This window comes from Ruditapes philippinarum, unplaced genomic scaffold (genome assembly GCF_026571515.1).
Source record: "Ruditapes philippinarum isolate M1 unplaced genomic scaffold, ASM2657151v2 ctg19955_1_1_1_1, whole genome shotgun sequence".
Classification (NCBI taxonomy): domain Eukaryota; kingdom Metazoa; phylum Mollusca; class Bivalvia; order Venerida; family Veneridae; genus Ruditapes; species Ruditapes philippinarum.
This window is the reverse complement of record NW_026859665.1, coordinates 1975-9826: the sequence shown is the minus strand read 5'-3', so window position 1 is coordinate 9826 and position 7852 is coordinate 1975. Positions and strand designations below refer to the sequence as shown.

The 7852-nt window shown below is 32.3% G+C and overlaps 1 long non-coding RNA gene across 1 annotated transcript; it reads left to right on the top strand.

Moving 5' to 3' along the window:
• Positions 1-779: 779 nt before the first annotated feature.
• Positions 780-4566, top strand: LOC132757424 (uncharacterized). Its single transcript, XR_009629449.1, has 3 exons — positions 780-1143; positions 1657-1751; positions 3337-4566. It is a non-coding gene; the product is annotated as an uncharacterized LOC132757424 (long non-coding RNA).
• Positions 4567-7852: the final 3286 nt, after the last annotated feature.

Genomic DNA, 7852 nt, shown 5'->3' with positions numbered 1-7852 from the left:
GCGCAGTTACGTATAGTTACTTCACATGGCGCAGTTATAGTATAAGTACTTCATATGGCGCAGTTGAAGTATAGTTACAAAATGTAACAGCGACACTGACGCCGACGCCTTGATGATTACAATAGCTCTCCCTATTTTTCGAGCTGAAACTATTAGCCTTTTAATACATCTTGGAATATGTTTTAGATTGGTTCTATTTGCACGCCAATTACTGTAGCATACGCTAAGAAATGGTGAGTGTCCATTTGTGTACGCGTCTAATAAAATGGAACATTAAATCTTCTACAAATATGCTAAAATTGTCTTATTATGTTTCTATTAACCCATTACTTCATGAGCATTTTGTGAAAAATGGCTGTTTTCATTGAAAAGTCTCCCGTTACAAGTTCAAATTGCTATAAAACTATAAAAACTGCTTCAATACTAATCAAACTTGGCACAAATGTTGCAACATCATGCTCAGATTTAAATTTTATGTTACCATGGCAACGAGGGGACATCTCAAAATTGCCCAAAATCACTATTTTGCGTTGATTTTTCCATCAAAATTGATTTCAAAGTGCTGCAACGTCTCAATAGATTGAGATAAAGTCAAATGCTTTTCAGCGTTGGTTACACGTTACCTTATGATCGATCTGGGGTCATTTTTAGCCTCTCACAAGTCCAAAATTTTCTTGGCGACGAGGGGGGCGGTAGTCCCCTTTAAACCCCCCAAACAGAAGGGGGCATATCCCCCTTCTGGCAACCCCCTGATGTACCTTTTGGTTGGAAGGCCGCGCCAAAAAAGTGGTCACTTTTTTAACAACATTTCTCAAACAAAAACAAGTCTTGGGGGCCTAAATAAGGCATTTTATCACCATTTGAGACAACAAAAAGGGGGGGGGGGGTGAAAAAGGCGTTAAAAGGCGTGTATATCGCGTAATGGGTTAACATACCAATAGTTTTCAGTACTAATATAATTTTGGTTGAATTTGTCAGGACAATTTAAAACTCACGGTATAGACCTGCTGCATGCATTTCTGACTTGTGTGAGCGTATGTATTGATGTTGGAACTGTTGTTCTCTTACACAAAAAGACGACTTATACCAGATGCGAAAAGGATGAAAACACAACTTCGGCTACAGTGTTCAATACAAAAGGATGTAAGCAAGTTCATTTTTATACACATTAATCACTATTGATAACCTTCGATTATTTTTCATTCCCAAGAAAGGAAAAAATGATAAAATTACGAAAAGTCGGCATTTTCCACTATATATATAAAACATAAGCTTCATAAATGAGTGTTAGAACAACAAGTTTGTTTATTAAAAGATTTAAGCTCTCCTATATTGTGTATGAAAAGGCTTCGATCATTTCTTGTATCTATCCCGGTGGTCTTATGTATGTCTGCGCTCTGCTTCCTTCAATATTAAAGCTGAACAATCCTGATACAGTTTTAATTTATAAAAATAACAGTGTGGGTAGGATGAAAAACAATCTGATATAAATGATAGTAAGTAAATAAATTGATCTTTGCAAACACGTTGCTTACAAGTTTAAATAGCAGTGTAAATTTCTGTCAATTTTAAACATATATAAAAACTCTTTGATCCTAGAATTTAGTTCGCCACTATATAGGATATATGTTTAGAAAACCTTCTTGATTCTTTCAGCCGCATTGAAGATCATTGCAAAAGCCGTTGAATATCTCGATGAACTGAATAAAGGAGCTATGTGCCACGTATGTGCAGCAGTGGAATTACTTTTTGTGAGTATACGCTGTCTGTTGTCGGTTTGAATATCAAACCGTCCGTCCACACGTATTCAAACAAAATAATACAACAATAATTTTGATACTTCTCATAAAAACACTGTTTGTTAGATTTTATATCATTATGATTTTATAAGGCATTGCTGCTAGAGGACGTTGTCATTTTGCCCAATTTGAATATGTTTAATTTTGGTAGCATTTCAAAGAAATGATTCTTGGATGACCTCAAGGAGTGTTTTGTCTTCCGATGTCAATCAATAGAAACTCTTAATATCTGTTGATGTTTTTTGTTTTTGTTTTTTTAACTGTTTGTTTAATTATACGTGCCAAAGCCTGTTATTTTACAAAAATGTTTTTATGTACTAAATGTGTTCAAATATTTTTAGTTAGTCATGAAAAGCAGAAGTGACTTTACCATTTATGTATAAAAAAACAACAATGAAAATCATCTTCACCTAACTGGCTGTGTTTTCCTACAAGTATCCAGGAGAACGACGTCTTTGTATAAACTCTGGTAAGCGATGCAGAGCTATCATAGACCTGTTTGTATTGAATTAGATTACGTATTTACGCCTGGAAGCATCATTCGGAAAGGGCACATGTCCTACAGCATAAACACAGCAACATACTGTTTAAACAAATCAATAAAAAAGGCAAAAACTTTTATGGTACAACCCGCCTTCTTACCTATGTACACACGTGTCTGTATAAATTCACGTGGAAGCATATTTAAACAAGTCGCACGCTATATTATGCTGTTATTTCAAATTGCTTACTTCAAATGGTGTGCAAACGGGGTGACTTAGGGTTCAAACAAGTACTTCACTTCAGTGTTGTTATATCTTTCTGGTCCTTCGGGACCATTTATGCCAGCACTAATACGTGTTGAGAATTGAGTACCGCTCAAGCCAGTGCTAGGGGACGTGAGGGATGTTGCACTTATTCATTATCCCTCATGTACAGACTCAATCGAACCGAGTCTGCAATTTTAATGTAATTTTGTTGTGATAAATGTTTTCGAGGGATCACTTTGTTTCCAGATTTTTATGCTTCACAGCAGCAGGTGTCAAATGCCGTGTGTCAGCTGTAAAAATTGGCCCCGTACTTCACTTCAGTGTTTGTTATATTTTCATGGGCCTTCGGGATCATTTATGCCAGCACTAATACGTGTTAAGAATTGAGTACCGCTCAAGCCGGTGCTAGGGGGGCGTGAGGGATGTTGCACTTATTCATTATCCCTCATGTACAGACTCAATCAAACCGAGTCTGCAATTTTTATGTAATTTTATTGTGATTAATGCTTCCGAGGGATCACTTTGTTTCCAGATTTTTAACAATATGAAGCTATTGCAGAAAATTTCCAAATTCATTTGCATAACCATAAGCATTAATATGACCAAAGAACCAAAAAGGACTAGCATTTGCCCTTTTCCTTTATATATATAAACATGATCGACAAGGCCATAGGAACTATACAAAATAAGTATATTTCATTTGATTAAATTTACATGTATTTATAAACCATCGGTTAAAATGACCATTTTAACTTTAAGATGAACATTTTCATTCTTTAATTTTTCAGATCATTGTTATGATTTTCTATCACCTTAGAATTTGCCGAGATGAAAAGATAAGGAGAACAAAACTTTCAGCTTAAACAAAAGACATTTGAACGAAGGAACATCAAATTCCACAACAAAACTTTCTGCTTGAAGAATGAATATTGCATCTTCTCGGACTTTATCGCCAAACTTCAAATAGTCGTAGATGTGCTCCAATTGCTTGAAGAGTATGAAAGGGACTTAACTCTCATTTCTGCTTTAAACTATAGAAGGGACGCGACTCTATGCATCTGAGTAATTAAACTGTTATTAAAACGAAGGAATCAAAGCAGTTTTATCAGAATACCATGAGGTTTAAAATGGAGTAGAACGATTAGACAACACATTTAATCTAATATTTTAACCGTCTTCCTGAAATGCATGCTCATTAAAAGAACTATACATGTATGACAAATCTTTTATGATCAACGAAATATGCTTACGTTAATGTGATGCATACTGTATATATTTTGGTGTCCAGTTAGTTTAAACAATATTGTATTTATAAACAATTCATTTACATGAAAATTGACGGATAATAATCTGTACGGGCTGAGTAGGAAACTGGAAAGGCTTCTTAAGAAACTCAATTCGTAAACACTATCTCAAAGATTATGTATAAAATGGCAAGCCTCGACATAAGCGGTGGTCCGTTGGTCCGAGACCACCTGATTTTGGCAAGGACCACCTAATTTTAAAAGCCGCTGGTCAGTCGGACCACTTGAATTTTCTGGTTGGTGCAGACTCATTTGGGAGAATGGTGATTTGGTCAAAAACATGTTATAAATATTTTCTTTAAAATCATTTGTCCGATGTACATGTATATGGTTCATTAATTATCTGATCAGTTAAAGAAGTTCTTAAGTCATCTATAACTTTCATTTTAAGTCGCTAAATTTCGTTTATGCAAGTTAAAAGAGTTTTGACTTTGTGATATCAATTAAGGTACAAAATTCATTCAAATGATGCTAATAATTATGCATCGTCGGATACCTACGGTGGAACCAGTAACATTAATGTTATATTACATGTTAATTAACCGTGGGCATCCGACGATGGTAATTATGATATTGTATGGGATATAAGATAAACTTAAAATTTCATATACTAAAAAATGGCAGCAAACAAAAGGAACTGGAAAAATACATCTAGTAATTCTTTGCTACGTATCTTTATTTTAACTGTTTAACGATAGAGATCCATTTCCTCCAGAGTTAAAAGGTTAAAAAAACTCATGTTAAAAATAAATATCAACCAACAAGCAACAGGGAGGTAAAAATTCGGTGAGAAAAATAAGCTAAACTATAGTTATATATAACGTTAGTATTATTTTTTTTATCCTCTAGCTGTTTCCTTGTTTTAAGATAATTTATTAGTTTTATTAAAAATGTTAATCTATAAAAGATACATGTAATTATCATAATTAAAGTCGTACCACATATCAGCAATGAATATATGAATAACAAATTGAATAAGAAAATTACAGACACAAATTGTTTCACTATTCCTTAACTTGAGTTGAGAGAGAAATCACTTCAATATAAAAGTTAATATAAATAAGAGCCCTGTTGTGTATTTTTGAATGACATATAAAAAAACCAAATAACTTTATGATAAAATACCTACTAACTTGCTCTCCTTTATTTCTGATAAGATAAAAATATATATCTAAAATATCTGTTTTCTTAAGGTTAATGGTACATCTTTGTCATCCATTTTAAACATATTTTTTCTAATTTTGCAGTAAAATGATATAATAATAATTGACCACCTGACTCCTGGAAGGACCACCTTAATTTCAAATCTAGTGGTCCGGCTAACCACCTACTAAAAAAGTTAGCGTCGAGGCCCGAATGGTAACAATTATATTTGCATTTTGGTGTTAAATATACTTAACAATTTCACTATAAATTTGCTTCTTTACATGTACACGAAAATTAGCAATTTTCAATCTTGTTGTCCTATTCGAACCGATCTTAATAATAAAGTACATGTGTATAGACATAAAAAGTAAAGGAAAACATAGCTCTTTAGCATAAATACACGTTAGTAAGAAAATGCACAAAACTAGCACGTTTAAACTAATCAAGAAAAATGATTTTAAAAAACTTTTAAACATGTTCGATAAATTAAAGAAAAAGATATGGAAATGAAAGTTAAAAGTTGTTGAAAGGGTTGGGTAATAGAAGGTAAGAAGTAAGAGACAGATTTGAGAGAAAGAAGGAAAGTACAACAACGGAAAATAGTCACTATAGTACTTTGGAGTTAATGGAACGAGTTTATATATACTTTTAAGACGATGTTATGCATGCTTATCTCTTTGATGTTTTTCTAGATAATAACTTTTCTATTACAATTCAAATCGTTTTGTTCTGTGTAAACATATGTGTATATGTAAGACTAATACTTCATTTATATCGCCAGCAAGTGAATTATCACCATAGTTTCCAGTCGTATGTACGATATATACGATCAATATTGTTTAGTGTTTAAAACCGGGTTCAATTTTATGTTCGAGTTTTGACAGACCTATACCAACGACAGCAAGAATTCCATAAACCTCTCGAAGGATTTTGTTTAAACTTGGCTCTAATATTCATCTCAACAAGGCGATACACTGAACCCTTGTCGTCATTACTAAAAATCCTAAAATATTTTTCTTTTTAGATAAAAATGTAATAAGAAATTGTACTTCTCAATACCTTGTGTCATAGAGATGGGAGTATGCTTCACTCATTAGACAGCTTTAGATAATAAGAGAACCTCATACAGACTGTCTAAAAAGATTAAAAAGTAAACTTGTAACTTTCAATTTTAAACTCCTCTTTAATAGATAATGAAAGTAAAAATGGCTTCACACATGTTACTCTTTTTTCTAGTTTGTTTTGACAACTTTAAAACTGTAGATTGTGTTCTTAGCTACCTATTTGTTATTATTGCACATTTTTGTAATTGCGTTTTCTTTTCATATATAATGTACTTTGAATATCAAAATAAATCAAAATTATCAAACATTACTTTTTCATACTATATCTAATATACTTTTTTCTAGCTTTTAATGACCTAGATATTCTGACATATTGGCAAAAAAGAAACAGAATAAAATAAAAAATACGTTTTATCAAATTTTAAAAGAAAACGTATAGGAAGCCCCAATACAGCTTAGATCAATGGATTTACGTTTTGTGATGGTAACCATAAATTTAATTTCAGCTTGTACATTTTATCACATAAAAAAACAACTGAATTTTATCCTGTGCTTCTAAATATCAGCTGGTGCGTGGCTCAAAAATTACTATTTATTTCCAATTTCTAAGGCATACAATTTGTAGTGCATTTTGTTATTACCTGTTAGTCCTGTATGAGGATCGTTCAAACAGTTTTGAAAAACAAACTGAAAGCGTAATTCTTCAGTAGCTAACATAAAACAGAAAAAAGTCACTTTTTTCAACATTTTTTCACGCTTTTCGAATATGAACATAAATCACACGGATCTTTTCTGTACGAAATCTGCTGTGGTCATAGTATTATTTTTACAATAGGTAATCTCTTAGATTTGGTTTGCTAAATTGCTAATCATGGTCATGCAACTACATAGTTAGGTGAAGAAGCAGGCGCTTGTTTTGGTTGAGTCTATTATGTTTTGTTTAGGGGGTTGAGTTGTCATACACAAATTTACAATTTATATGCATTTATTTTTTCCAATGATTGTTATTATCTTGAATGCTTCTGGGGTTGTTGTTTTATCAATTCATTTGCAAATAAGTTTGTTATATGTATATTAACGGAATAATTTTAATGAACACGAAATAAGTTCACACCTACATGTGTATTGGTAACGTGATGGTTTAAACCAATGAAAACACGTCAATATTATTATACTCAGGCAGAGAAAAAGTGTAAAAGAGTAAATCGATAATCTTTATATAGCCAACAAACTTTGAATTGCAAGTATTTTTTCATATCTTTTCGGCAGAATAAACTTTTCGAGGATTCGTATCGTAAAATGGCTGCCATTTACAGTATCAAGTGATTATCCCAAGCACCACCGCGACTTAGCGCGGGAATTTTAATTATAGCTAACCTCGGCGCGTATACCTTTTTCAAATTTATTGTAATAAATATTTACAAACTGTGTCTTTCGGGGTTTTTTTATCAATATATAACCAATAATGAGGTTAATATGAATAAATAATCATATCTCACATCTTTGACTATGATTTACAATGAAATTCTACCTTAAGTGTATTAAAAAGGTTTTTAATTTCCTGTAATTTTATTTTGTGATTATGCTTCAAAGCAGTCAATTGTCCGTGAATTTTCTTTTCATATTTTTGACATCATTTTTCTCTTAAGGCATGCAACTTTAATATGGTGATACATTAATTACATTCCATGAAACTGTTTAAAGATAAACAATATCTCATGACATGTTTGTTCATTTTACATTACACCTTTAATTCAGCAAACATAAAGTCTTCACAAAAAGTAGTATGC